We start from the raw sequence: 15000 nt of genomic DNA, 5'->3' as shown, positions 1-15000 counted from the left end.
GAAAAGTAAGCTCGAATAGGGAGGAAGGAAGGAAGGAAGGAAACAAATCCACAAGGTAGAAAAGAAAATCGGTAATTACAATGGAAAGAGAAACACGTTTAGATAATAGTGTAATGAGAATTAATGACTTATGAACAGTGATAGTTTTGATAAGTGGTGACAACGAATCTGATGATATTTTTAAGATAACGTTATTAAGGATAATAACAATAATGATACTACTGATATTGATAATGATAATGATATAGTCCGTTCCCTTCAGTCTGGTAGCTGCGTGACCATTGGTGGATGCGAGTCACTGGGCAGCAGAACAATGCACAAGAACTTGAGAATACTGAAGCTCATTGCTACATTGCCTCATAACATAGGAAAGTCAACAAAACCTATGAATAATAATCAACTTCAATAATCTCACCTACATGGCATCCCTCCGAATTTCTAACCTTTCTCAGTGCTAAGCTATAAATGAGAGATTAATATACTGACAATGGGTAACTTAAAAAAAGAAAATCCAGTGCTGGTTTATATAAAAACAGCAAATTATTTTTTAAGAAGTACGAAGAGAACATACAGGAGGCATCCATATACGCCAAACAGGTGATCTCTGGAGCATCTGTTTAAATGACTGCTGCCCATTTAAAATGCAACAAACAAACAAAAACAAAAACATTGCGAAATGACTGCATCTGGCGAACGTCACCTTTGTACACGCTGTGAGCTGCCGCGTCCGGTGAATCAGCCAAATACAAGTGTGCAACTGTAATACGAAAATCAATTCTACATCAAGTCTGACTACATCACCTTTGCTGAGGAATATTGCCCAGCGCGAAGAATACCGTGCTCTTATAACTGTCACATTCTGGCTGGGCCCCAGTGGCACGCGGGCGTTTCTTGCAAAACAATATCGGCGACGCATGTATTGGCTCCGGCGTCGCTTGAACGGTCTGCGATGAGTCGGCGAATCAGAATCGCTTTAGACAATTTTTAAGTCTCGATGTATCGGTATTGCATTAGACTATTCCGTGCATGGATGCCCATCACTGATGATAATAATGATTTTAATGATAATGGTAGATAATGATAATGATATTGATATTGATAATAATGATAATGCTAACAATAATGATATAATATTTTTAATGATAATAATGATGATAATGCTAATAATGATAAATGTATTAATATAATAATAAATAATAATAATAATAATAATAATAATAATAATAATAATAATAAATAATAATACATAATAATAATAATAATAATAATAATAATAACTCAACACTGTCACGACGGCAATCTGAGTTCGAGGGTTCGAGTCACCGGCCGGCGCGTTGTTCCCTTGGGCAAGGAACTTCACCTCGATTGCCTACCTAGCCACTGGGTGGCCAAACCAGCCTAAGTCAGTGCTGGTCCCCAGCCCGAATAAAATAGAATGATTACCTAAAAGGTAATACTGGCATTCTCCGTGGAAAGGAACTGGGGACCCTACCACGTACTCACTCCAAGAGCATGACAACATGAAAACTACAATTAAGTATCATGCTGTGACCACGGCGGCTCAGACATGAACCTACCGTTAAAAGAAGAGAATAATAATAATAATAATAATAATAATAAAATAATAATAATAATAATAATAAAATAATAATAATAATAATAATAATAATGATAATAATAATAATAGTAGTAGTAATGATAATAATAATGATACACGTATACTTAGGGCAACCACACAAACACGCACGAACACAAACTGGCTCAGAGGACAATCCACACATGCTTCTACGCCCACACAAAGAGGAGCTGGTGGTGATATGCACAAGAAAAAGAGAAGGAAGAAGAAGAAAGAGAGAAATAAAGAAAAGAAAAAACATACAACGTAAAGAAGAGCTGATAAAATGAAAAAAAAGAAAAGAAGAGAAAGAGAAGAAAATGAATAGAAGAAAGAAAGAAAGCCAGAGAGGAAAAACATACTACCACGCATTCTTTGGCCCTAAAGTAAGAAAGAGAAAAGAAAGAAAATATGACTCAACATTCTTCGGCCCAAAATGAAGGAAAGAAAGGAAAACTGAAGCCCATTTTCTTCAGCCCAAAATGATAAGGAAAAAGCAAATACCCAAATTCTTCGGACCAAACAAGAAAAAAAATATAACGTCTTCATTCGCCCCCCCACCGAAAAAAAAGGAAAAAAAAAGGATGATGATAATGATAATAATAATAACAATGAAAAATAAATAAATAATAATAATAATAATAATAATAATGATAATAATAATAATAATAATAGAAATAATAATAATAATAACAATAATAATAATAATAATAATAATAATAATAATAATAATAATAATATGGATGATGATGATATTGGTATTGCTGCTGCTGCTTATGATGATAATGATAAAAATAGTAATGATGATAATAACCACATCAATACGGATGACGGCGATGATAATGATAATAATGATAATAAAGATTATGATAATGATGATGATAATAAGAATCCCATTAATAATAATCATAACCATAACCATAACCACAATCATAAAATGAAACCTCATTACATATTGCCTCTTTGTTTATCTGGTTCGGAGTCATTATCCATCAAATCCCGCAGCGAATCCACCTCATTCACGTCAATAGACACTCATTTCTGTCTCTATGACCACATTTATTAGGCATCTTCGTATCATTCCTGAAGAATATTCCAAAAAACATTCCTGGCGGCGAGTCTCTCCCGCCCTTTTTGGGTTCGTTGCGCCGAAGCATCCGTCAGGCAACGATTCCTCAGAATTACTTTGGTCCGTCAGCTGACTCCTCGACTGGCGGGCACCCTGAGGGCACGGAGGCTGAGGCTCACTGGGGTTGGGCGGCGATTCCAATCAAGGGGGGTTTGAGTTGCCAGGCGGGGCATAGCAGGGTTTTCAATCAGGGAGTTACCAGGCGAGATGGATTAGGGTTTTCAGTGAGGGGGGAAGGGGGTTGAGTTGCCAGGCGGGCGGATTGGGGCTTCCAATCATGGGGGTTTGAGGGGATAATTGAGGTTTCTAATCGGGAATGATTTAGGTTTCTGAAACGGGCTGCTTTAGGTTTCCAATCGGTATCGGCAAGAGGATGAAATCGGCGTGGGAATGTAGGGAATAGCTCAGCCAAGTCAATTCCGCGTTCAACCCTCCCAAACATTCATAAAGGTCTGTATTAGGGGCATCAAACAGGATAAAATCCAAGACTTGTATAATCTTGGTAAGTGGGACAGTGATTTGCTTAGGAAGAGGAGATACGACATTCAACATTAAACAATACCAACTCTGAACCATAGGTATAAGAGAACTTTTTGAAAAATCATGATGTTGTGTGCCTTCAGGAAATATGGCTCCCAGTGCCGGAGTCAACTTTCTTCAATTCTTTATCGAAAATCCATGTATTTAAGCATGTTCGCCTGTGGACATTAGCCTATCATACACTGATGTTACACTGGGCTTTAGTTACATTCGAGCTAATTATTGTTATGATAGTGAAGGATAAGAATAAAGAATATCTATGCTGAATAATTACCGGCCCATAGCACTGGCATTTGTGATTTTGAAGGTTCTGGAATCATCTGCTTATCATGTGAATACCATTTCTCAAGCACTGATATGTTCATGTTGATATTCTGCAATCATGATATAGAGTGAATTAGCGTGAACATAACGATATTCACGTTATATCTGAAAGTTTAAATGAACGAGAACTCAATAGATCTATTTTCGGGCAACTGGTTCGTGAAGGCCCTGGCACCCCATGCCTTCTTGCCTCTTTTAGTCCTTTTTGGAAATTAATTTGCACGATTTCCTTTCGTCGTTTGCTTCGCTTCCCTTTCGTTGTCTCTGTCGGTCTTATCGCCCTTTTTCTCTTCCCTCCCTCCTCCTCCTCTCCTGTCTCTTCATTCCACTCTTTTCTTTCCACTCTCTTTTCTCTGCTTGCCGATTTCTTCTCGCTGTATGTGGCTTTCTGTCGTCGTTGGCTTCTTCGTCCGTCTCTCTCTCTCTCTCTCTCTCTCTCTCTCTCTCTCTCTCTTCCTCTCTCTCTATCTCTCCTCCTTCTCTCCTCTCTCCCTCCTTTCCTCCCCCTCTTCTCTCACCCTCTCCCTCCTCAATAAATAAATATATTATATATACATATATATATTTAACATAATTCTTCTATCTCATAATCTATAATTCATCTATCTCTCACTATCTCCTCCCTCCTTCCTTCTCTCTCTCTCTTCTTCATCTATCTATCTCTCTCCTCCTCCTCTCCTCCCTTCTCTCTCTCTCTCTCTCTCTCTCTCTCTCTCTCTCTCTCTCTCTCTCTCTCTCTCTCCTCATGCTCTCTCGTGTACTACTGCGAATCAGCTCTTTCTGCCTTTCTTCTCGATCTCTCCCTCTAATCTCTCTCCGCGTCTCTTCTGCTCTTCGCTTCTCTCTTCTCTGTCTTCTCTTCTCTCTTCTTCTTCTCTCTTCTCCTCCCTTCTTCTCTTCCTTCTTCTCATCTCTTCCCTCTTTCTTCCTTTTCATATCCTCCTCTCCTCTCTTCCTTCTTCTCATTATCGATCTACTCATTTCCTCACCCCCTACATCCCTCTTCCCATCTCTTCTATTTTCTCATTCTCTCTTCTTATTCTCTCTCTCTTCTATCTCTCTCTCTCTACTCATTTACCCTCACACTCCCCCCTCACCTCTACCCCCTCCCACAACCTATCATCTATTATCTCTTCTCTTTATTCTTTTATTTCTATACTATTATTATTATATCTATTTTTTATTACTTTTTTTTTTTATTTATATTTATTTATCTCACCCCCCCCACCCCCACCCCCCCCCCCTCACCCCCCACACCCCCCCACCCAGAGAGTAATGCACATCTGGAGGAGTAAAAAGGAAGCAACAGCTCCCCCACCCTCACGACGCCCCTAAATTTATCGGTATGGTTCCCAAGGAATGGCCGAATACCCAATTCGCATTTTCCCGCCCTAGGGCATTTCCTACCCCTGCGGTCTGTTCGTCTCGCTCCTCACCCTTCTCTTCCTCTTCCTCTCTTCCTTTCTCTTTCGTACGCCTCCTCTCTTTTCCTAGTGTGTGTATGTAATGAGAAAGAGAGAAAGTGGAAACAATTGCGAACACACACACACACACACATACACACAAATATGTATATGTATATAAATATATATATATATATATATTATATATATATATATATATATTATACATACACACACACACACACACACACACACACACACACACACACACACACACACACACAGATAGATAGATAAATAGACACATACATATGGAGGGAGATAAGAAAGAGAAGCAACACCCTCCCCCCCCCCCATCACCGACCGCCCCCTAACACTTCATCGCGTATGGTTTCCCCCAAAGGATATGGCCGGAAATAGCCAATTTCCGGCCATTTTCCCCGCCCTGGACGCGTACATCTCACCCCCATGCCCCATGCCCGCTTCTCGTCTCTCCCTTCCTCCCTCTCCCTCACCCTTCCCCTTGCCCCTCCCCCCTTCCCTCCTTCTTGCCTCTCCCTTTCATTCTCTCTCGCCCCTCCTCTTCCCTCCTTTCCATCCTCCCCCCCCTCCTTCCTCTTCCTGATTTCTAAGAGGTCGGCCACTTGACGTTCGATGCAATGTTTTGTGTGTAACATGCTGTAGTTGGAAGGGAGGAGGAGGAGGAGGAGGAGGAGGAGGAGGAGGAGGAGAGGAGGGAGGAGGAGGAGGAGGAGGAGGAGGAGGAAGAGGAAGAGGAAGAGGAAGAGGAAGAGGAGGAGGGGGAGGAGGAGGAGGAGTGGAAGCAGAGGAGGAGGAGGAGGAGGAGGAGGAAGAAGAGGAGGAGGAGGAGGAGGAGGAGGAAGAAGCAGAGGAGGAGGAGGAAGCAGAGGAGGAGGGGGAGCATAAGAAGTATAATAATAAGAAGAATAAGTACAAGAATAAGAACAAGAAAGAATAAGAGGAAAAAACATGGAATTAAAAAAATCGCACAGGTAATTGTTCCGAAGAAGCATCCCCGTACATGTTGGGCATTTTTGGAAAAAATGCCTTTTATTTGCTTCCTCCACCCTACGTCATCACTTTTAAAATCATATGCAGCGTCAACAGGTAAGGTCATAAGCGGCGAATATATTATGGGATTAAAATGTTAAAATATTTAAAACGACCAACATTGTAGCCAAGCTTCATCTGCGAAGGCAATGACTGCAAGGAAAATACCGTGCTCTCGAGGGCGCCATTCACGAATTCGCCAAGTTCGATGCTTGTAGCCGTATGAGCGCGTGGATGAATCAGTTTATAAATATCTAGATATTTTGTCAAACAGAGAGAGTGACATGCGCCGTTTTTCAATTCATATGCATCTCTTACTCTTTGTAGGACTATGGATATACCCGATATAACGCATTTACGTAAGAGGTGTACTTGGAATAACTGAGGTCATCTTGCCGGTCATAGTGCTTTATGCTACAGCTTTCAGGGCGCTGAGAATTAATCAACTCAGTCAAGTCCTCTTTGAAGGAAGCTTTAATGCTGTATAAAATCCTAGAAATAGGTACCCCAAGATCTATATCCACACTTTGCTTGTCACACGCTGACTTTGCTAGGCGATCAGCATGATCATGCCTAGGGATTCCAACATGCGATGGTATCCACACAAAACGTATATCATGGCCTCGTTCTTTTGTACGATACACGTTCATCCTGATGTAATTTGCGATATTTCCTGCACCTTTGTCTAGAGTGTTCAGAGCCTGGAGTGCACTCTGTGAGTCACAGAATATTACCCCCGAGCCTTGATTCAATAGAAATTCGGTGGCCATGAGTATTCCTGCCAACTCAGTTTGCGGAGTGCTAGCCCAGTCTTGAACCCTCCTACAATGCTGGTGCTGCAAGATATTGTTTTTATATACAACAAAAACACATTCTTCTCTGCTCCCAGACTGCAAGGACCCGTCAGTGTAGCATTCATATGCATTGGACAGAGTTTCAAGATGCTCAGTGGGTGGTTGCTTCATGCACATGGTGATGTGAAGCGATGGTGTGGTAGCCTAGATAGTGTTAAGTGCTTGCATGCCTTCTCGCTTGCAGCTTCCACCCCTGGCTAGCCCAGTGCGAAAAAGGGAGCAGCTTCTGCATAAGTCTCCCCTGCCAGGTCACAGCTTCTCCATCATCAAGAGTTCTGCAGTGCCTCCTCGTGGCCACCCATGGGTAACTGGGCACCTTGCGGTCCCAAGCTAAATCTGTGGGGGATCTCGGAGCAGCAGGAGGCCCCAGAGGTACGGAGTTATGGCCCACCGGCGTGTGGACACGCTCTGGCTCCGTACCAACTCCTGCCCCCTAGCCACCCTCCTGGGGTATGGGGCGGCTCGGGGGAGGGGGGCCTTGCCAGTCCTCCTCCCCCCAAATGACCCTCTGGCAAACGTCCTATGTTAATGGAAATGCTGGGGGGAGGGGTGTTGTCCCCCCCACCCAGCAAGTAAGGCGGGCTGTGAGTCCCGCTGGGAGGGCAAATGTCGGGGTGCAGAATTGGAACGAGAGTTACTCGTCCTGCCTGCGCCCCGGCAGGCGCCAACTCACCATGAAGCTTGTGTGGGAAAGCCCTCGGGAACCCCACAGGTGGATAGGCGGTCCCACAGCCTGCCGACCCCCTTTATTTGGGGCTGTGTCGGCGGGGGCGGCAGAGGTGGCGTGCACCCGGAGTGACCACCTGAGGCTTAATCTCAGGCGTGCTTTCCAGGAACATCCGGTCCTTGCGGCAGGATGAGCGGTTACCTCTGCTATCGCGGGAATTGAAGTGACTGGGAGTTAAGGTGGCTGCCCTCTCAGAGGTGAGAAGACCTGGTAGCGGCACGATCAGTGTGGGTGGTTACCCCTACTACTGGTCGGGCCGCAGCGATGGTCACCACCTCCAGGGTGAAGCCATAGCCATCTCCAGTCGACTTCAGCCTGCGGTAGTCGAGGTGACACCGGTTGATGAGCGTATCATGGCATTGAGACTGAAGCATGCTTTTGGCTTCTTGTCTCTTATTGCTGTATGCGCTCCTACTGATGTATATAAAATCAATATGAAAGAGGCGTTCTACACCAAACTCGCATCTGTGGCAGACGATTGCCCCCGGCGAGACATTCGCATTGTTCTGGGCACTTCAATGCGGTATCCGGCTGTGACCGAGCTGGCTACGAGATGTCTGTCGGCCCCCATGGCTCGGGAGTTGATCCCAGCAGCGGGAATAGCCTCTTTCTCCGGGACTTTGCTAGGTCCCAGAAAATGAGGATCTCTGGCTCCTGGAACCAGCGCTCCAACCCGCATCGCTGGACTTGGTACAGCGATACGGGTACTGTGGCCAAGGAGATCGACCACATTCTTGTTAGCACGCGATGGAGGATCCTCCAGAACTGCAGGGTTTACCGGAGTGCCGAGTTCTGTGGCACCGACCATAGGCTGCTTGTGGCTACCCTGCGGGTCCACTTCAAAACTCCCCGTCCCTCCAGTGGCCACCCTAAGGTGTTTCACTTGGACAGACTAAGAGAGGTGGAGTGTGCCCGTGGGTTCACCACGGCAGTCTCTGACCGATTCACAGAAACTGATGGACCCAGTTACTCTGTGGGAGTTCTTCAAGCGCGTAACACTCGAAGCAGCTCAGGAGTCCATTGGCGTACGTCCAAGGACAAGGCAGAATACCATCTCTCTGGAGACATTAGAGGCCACTGAAGCATGTCGCAAGGCTCGGCTGAATGGGAATCAAGTCTTGCGTCGTTCCATGGTGCGTAGGGCTCGGACACTGCTGAGAAGGGACAAGGAACAGTCCATCAGGAATCTTGCTGAGGAGGTCGAAGGCCATTTCTTGGTAAATGACCTTCGCCCTGCCTACCAAGCCCTGAGAAAACTGAACCCTAAGCCCTCCTCACAGATGACTGCAATCCGCTCAGCGGATGGACGGATCATCTCAGATCATGTTGGGGTTCGTGAACGTTGGGCTGAGTATTTTGAACAGTTGTACCAGGTGGACCCTCCAACAGTTAGCTTGGATGCAAGCGATGTCACAGTGCCTGTGCTGGACCCACCCATCAGCGAGGAATTTCCTTCCCTATCAGAGGTTAGGCTGGCGATTTCCAAGTTGAAGAGTGGGAAAGCTGCAGGCATATGTGATATCCCTGCTGAACTGCTAAAGGCTGGGGGTGATCCTATGGCTCGGGGCCTGCATACAGTCCTGACTGCCATTTGGCAGTCTGGTACCATTCCCCCTGACCTGCTGAGGGGCGTGGTCATCCCTCTCTGGAAGGGGAAAGGGGATCGTTGGGACTGTAGCAACTACCGTGGCATTACACTGCTCAGCATACCAGGCAAGGTTCTCGCCCACATTCTTCTGAAACGGATCCGCAACCACCTACTGAGGCATCAGAGACCGGAGCAGTCTGGATTTACTCTTGGCAAGTCCACAATAGACCGTATACTAGCGCTTCGAGTAATTGTGGAACGCCGTTGTGAGTTTGGTCGTGGGTTGCTTGCAGCCTACATCGACCTCAAGAAGGCGTTTGACATCGGGAAGCGCTATGGGAGATCCTGAGGCTCAGTGGAATTCCGACACAGATTATTGGCCTGATAGCAAGCCTCTATACTGGTACTGAAAGTGCTGTAAAATGTGGTGGGGGGTATGTCGAACTTCTTCCCTGTTAATTCAGGGGTGAGGCAAGCCTGTGTCCTTGCACCAACACTTTTCAACACTTGTGTGGACTGGATAATGGGTAGAGCTACTAACCAAAGTCAGTGCGGAGCAACACTAGGGCAATATTAAGGTCTCAGACCTTAAACTTTGCCGACGATGTTGCCATCCTATCTGAGTCCTTGGAGTCACTTGTGGCGGCTCTGGATGCATTTAGCAATGAGGCGAAGCCCCTAGGCCTAGAGGTCTCCGGGACCAAGACCAAGTTTTCAGGACTTTGGGGCCTGTTAGGGGAACCCGTTCAGTCGATCCTGCTTGCGCGAGGACGTTGAAGTCACAGAAAGTTTTAACATACCTTGGTAGTGTAGTCCATATCTCTGGGTTGTCAGACCAGGAAGTCAGTAGACGGATTGGTCTGGCAACAGGAGCCATGAACTCGATCACAAGAGCGTTTGGAAATGCCCGGTACCTATGCAGAAGGCCAAGCTGCGTGTCTTCAAGGCCTTGATACTGCCAGTTATGCTCTATGGAAGCGAAACCTGGACACTTTCTAGTGCCTTGGAGTCTTGCCTTGATGCCTTTTATAACAAGTATCTCTGCCAGATCATGAGGTACAGTTGGTAGCACCACGTGTCCCAACCGGCGGTTACAACCGTGAGACTGGCATGGGACCTGTTACTTGCATAATCCGGGATCGCCAACTCAGGCAATATGGCCACCTAGCTCGCCTCCCTATGGACGACCCTGCCCATCAGGTTGTCTCTCTGTGAGACAACCCTGGGTGGAGGAGACCTGTGGGACGTCCTAGAGATCATGCTTGGCAGCTCGCAGGACCTGCCGCGAGGAATTAGAGATGGGCCGTTGCCTGCCTGGAGACTCGCCTCGGGGGATCCTCGTGGATGGAAGTGAAGGGTGGATGCGGCTATGAGCCCCTGTTGGCGTTAGCCCCTTAATGATGAATGATGTTTATAATTGCAAGTGCATACTGCTTAAGTTTTAGCAGGGGGGGACACTGTCTTTCAGCCTAGGCTTAATACTACGCATATTCCATGATATGAATTTGATTGTGCGTTTATCCATATGTGAATAATGTTTTAGTAGGCAACCTGTACTCCATGCTGTTATATAGTCTAATATTACGAATTATAGATTCATATAATGTGGCCGCCAAAGAACGCCTATGATTGCCATTGGGTGTGGGGTGACTGATACCACTGCGTAGCACTCGCTTAAGGTTTATTCAGTAGCGGTTAATTAATTAATTGTTAATTAATACATAGATTGTAAAATGCACACAATATAAAATGCCACTAAATAACAATGTAAATTAGATTATATGATAAAGAACCTTCTACAAATGTTGGATACATACGCATTGCCAGAACAGTCAGAATATCAGCTTAACGGTCTGATTCCAGAGTGTTATGGGCGTCTTGACAGCACAGAGGTTCCCCTCGAACTGCCCTCACACTTTAAACATACACAAGCAACAGCGTCAAGTAACATTCTACTTCATATGTTATACATTAGTTAGGTCGCGATCTCACTATCTCCCAACATCGATCATATGGAGAGCCGCCATCACATCCTATGGCACGACCCTTCGCACAAACATTTTTTGACATGTCAGCTCTTACGGTTGATACAGACCATGCGTTGACCCAGTGGTACTCGCCGAGGTCTTCTCGGCGGTTGTAACACAGAAGATAAATTAAAACCATACAGGCCTCTCCGATCGCAGTGTTTTCAGAATATGTGATATACAAAATATGTGATATACCAGCTGCTGATATGAAATATGTGATATATCAGCGGCAACATATAAGAAACATATAACTTTATGATTATGGATTTCATTACAGATGGTAGTCGTGGACTGAAAATTACTTTTAACCATTTTAAACATTTGGTCTTAGCTTTGTTCCACTTCTCAGCACAGTCCCTTCCGTTTTTGTGTCAGATGCACCTGAGGGGCTGGTTGCGTCACTGGACTCGACGTCACAGGGATCCTGATTTTGTTCGTGGCTGCTGTCAGCGCTGACACGCCCACTTGTTCTGACACGCCCTCCTTGTTCATTCTTTTATCACTCATGGTAATACTAGTATCACGACAATGACAATCACTTTTAATTTTTTTTTTTCCATTTCCTGCCTCAGGGTCGTTATTTCATTAATTAAGTCATTGTTTTGAGCCTTCAGAGCTTTCATTTCCTTTACAAGTTCAAGCACATTTACGTCGCCTTGGTCAGCTGACGTGACGTCACTTCTGTCACATGGCTTTGCGGGGGATTCCCCCGCCAGTCCTGCGGTCATCCCTGCCTGAGGGTGAGGGACGGTTGCTGTAGTGAACTAATAATACAATTATATTTCGCAAAGAAAATGTGAAAAGTAGCGTCACTGCCACCACCCACTAGGGGCACTTTCCGAATAAATATCTCCACAAATATCTCTCACTTCCTGAGTGTATATACCTTCGCGTCTATATATTCGAGTCTATATATCTTTAAGGAAGGACTCGTATATCTTTAAGGATAGGCTCGTCTTCAAGTCTATATATCTTTAAGGAAGGCCCATAGTTCTTACGCGTGAGAATTTGTAAATAGTGGTTCTTTCTTAGAACTTAAGATAAAGAAAAACAACGTTAAAATGATGTCTAAATTATAAAATTACGATGTTCATATAATAAAAGTAAGAAAATCGTTATTGACTTAGAATAAAGAAATAAATAAACTTTCTTAATAGAACCATCGGAAAAAAATCCAATAAAATTAGATAAAGAAAAGTAAAAATAAATGATTAAAGCTTTGAATTAAAATGAATAAAATTTGTGGAGACTTAAAAGATGTAATTTATAATATAATGAATACTTAAAATTTAAGAAAAAAAGGAATTCGATTCAAAAACACAAATATAAAACGGTAGCCGTTTGTGGCAACACCATGTGCGGGCATCCTCCTCACTCGCGGGATAAATGGTCTTGCCCTGGGCTTCGGCGAAGTGCCAGCTACCGAAGTCCAGGTCCTGCATCTTGTCCCGAGATGCAAGGGAACTCTTGATAAGAAAATAGTCCCCCCCCCTCATAGTTTTCCACGCTTGGGGAGGCCAAAACTTCGCCACGCCACGGCTCCTACATGAGTGTTGCCACCTCGAGTTCTTTTTGTTCTCAAGTCATTAGGTACTATTCCAGGCCTGTGGGAGAGGTGGAGGTGAAAAGAGATATCTGACATTGTTTATACCTCTTGGAGTGAACGATGAGAGGTTTTGCGAGGTCGTTCACTACATTGTCGCCTGGAGAGGGAGGGGGGGGGGAGCATGGTCTTCAATTCAGAGAGTATGTCAGCTTTGCGGCCCGAGATACCCTCCATGAAGATCAGCATCATCTTTTTCCCCTTCTCCTATAGCAGATCACAGGGGATGCCCTCCACGGCCGCACGCACCTGGCGGGCATGTATTTCCAAAGAAGTGGTATGTACTGGGAGGTGGTTGCTCTCCTTTCCATATTATGCGGATGCGGTTTAGTGGTTTCCCATCCATGTGCACTCTTATGGCCTTGTGAACTCCGTCGAGTGCATACGCATTTTCAAGAGCGAGATCCTTGTTGTAGTGTGTCACAAGGTATTCGTCATATTTTTCTCGTTTTTGTGGTTCATCACATAATTTGAAGGTGATACCTCCAATTGATCCTTTAATAAGGTCGTCAATGTATTTCTGCTGCGAGCGAGCGACATACACATACGGTGAGGAGTGTCTCCTCGCACAAGGTCGAGGGGTGTGCCCCCAGGGCCGGAGGGTCGTTGCCGAGGTCCTGCAGCCATTTCATTTTTTTTCGATTTCGTTGTGCGTTTCAGGGGAAAGGGGAGGCGGACATAATTCTTCTTTGGTGCCAGTGGTGTCTTACCGGCATTGCTGCGCTTCCTTTTTTTCTTTGCTTTCGACTTCCCTAATGTGAAGCCGTCACTTCCTCCTTCAGCGTCGCCTACCAGGCGTCGGGATCACCTTCAGCGCATGCCTGTTGCATGGCAATGGATTCAGTAAGACTATCCACTGAACTACAGGCTGAAGCGCATTCTTCAGCCGCGGGATGGGAGGGACAGTTACCCACCGAGTCCTCCCCCTCAGTGTTTACATTGCGGTTTCCCCCCATCGTAGGGGTGACCGAAGCGCCTTGCCCACCCGGCTCGCCCGCCTCGTGACGACGGGGCATTCAGCTCTAACAGTTACCACAGCAGTACTTGGCACTCGTTAGAAGAATTACTTCAAATTACCTTACAAGCATAACTATTATCACATCACTACTGTCATGTCACTGACTAGCGGATTATGCAGCAAATGTTCATGAACTCCTTGTACAACTTTCTCGTATATGACGCAAGAGGTTCGTGTGTAAGGGACGAGGGCACCGGAGCACGGGCACCACACGACCTCTTCGTACGAGGTCACGGTGTGTACTGACAAGCTGAATGTTTTTGAAATCGTGTCTACTTGCCCGTAGATTTCGAGACAGGACTGAGGCCGTAGGATCCAACGAGCTGATTAGAATCCTTCGAAACGGAGTTGGCCCATGCCTTGCACAACAGACGGTGTATACTTCTGCGGGATCCTGTGCCTCTGGAATATATGGCAGCTATGCCCTTTTTTTCCTTTTAGGCCCTTCTGCACGAGCACGGTGAAACGCTGCGGTCTAACCTTCTCTCGCGCTGAAACACTTTCATGTGCGCACACACACACACACACAACACAAAACACACACACACACACCACACCACACACAACACACACACACACCCCACACCCCATACACATAATACATACCATACACAACACACACACACACCACACAACACACACACACACACACAACCACAAAACACACACACCACAACACACACACACACACACACACACACACACACACACGCCCACACCTCTTCAGAGATCAACTTCCCCGGACTATATAATACATATATATATAATATATATAAAATATTATTATATATATATATTATATATATATAATATAATATGTATATATATATGTATATAATATATAATATAAAATATATAAAAACTATATATATATATATATATATATATATATAATTACACACCTTGTTCTCAATTTCTTTTTCTTTAGAGATCAACTTGCACGGATCTTGACTTATCGTTCGGTTAAATTTGGGTTTTTAAACCCCGGGGAAAGATTTCTAATTAAACTCCTTTGATGATAAGACCTTTTATATGCATTTGGATTGGGAGTCAATACAGATCCAGGTTACTTTGATTCAGTTAGTATAAATAATCAAT

This window comes from Penaeus monodon, chromosome 37 (assembly GCF_015228065.2).
Source record: "Penaeus monodon isolate SGIC_2016 chromosome 37, NSTDA_Pmon_1, whole genome shotgun sequence".
NCBI lineage: Eukaryota > Metazoa > Arthropoda > Malacostraca > Decapoda > Penaeidae > Penaeus > Penaeus monodon.
This window is presented reverse-complemented; position numbering follows the sequence as displayed.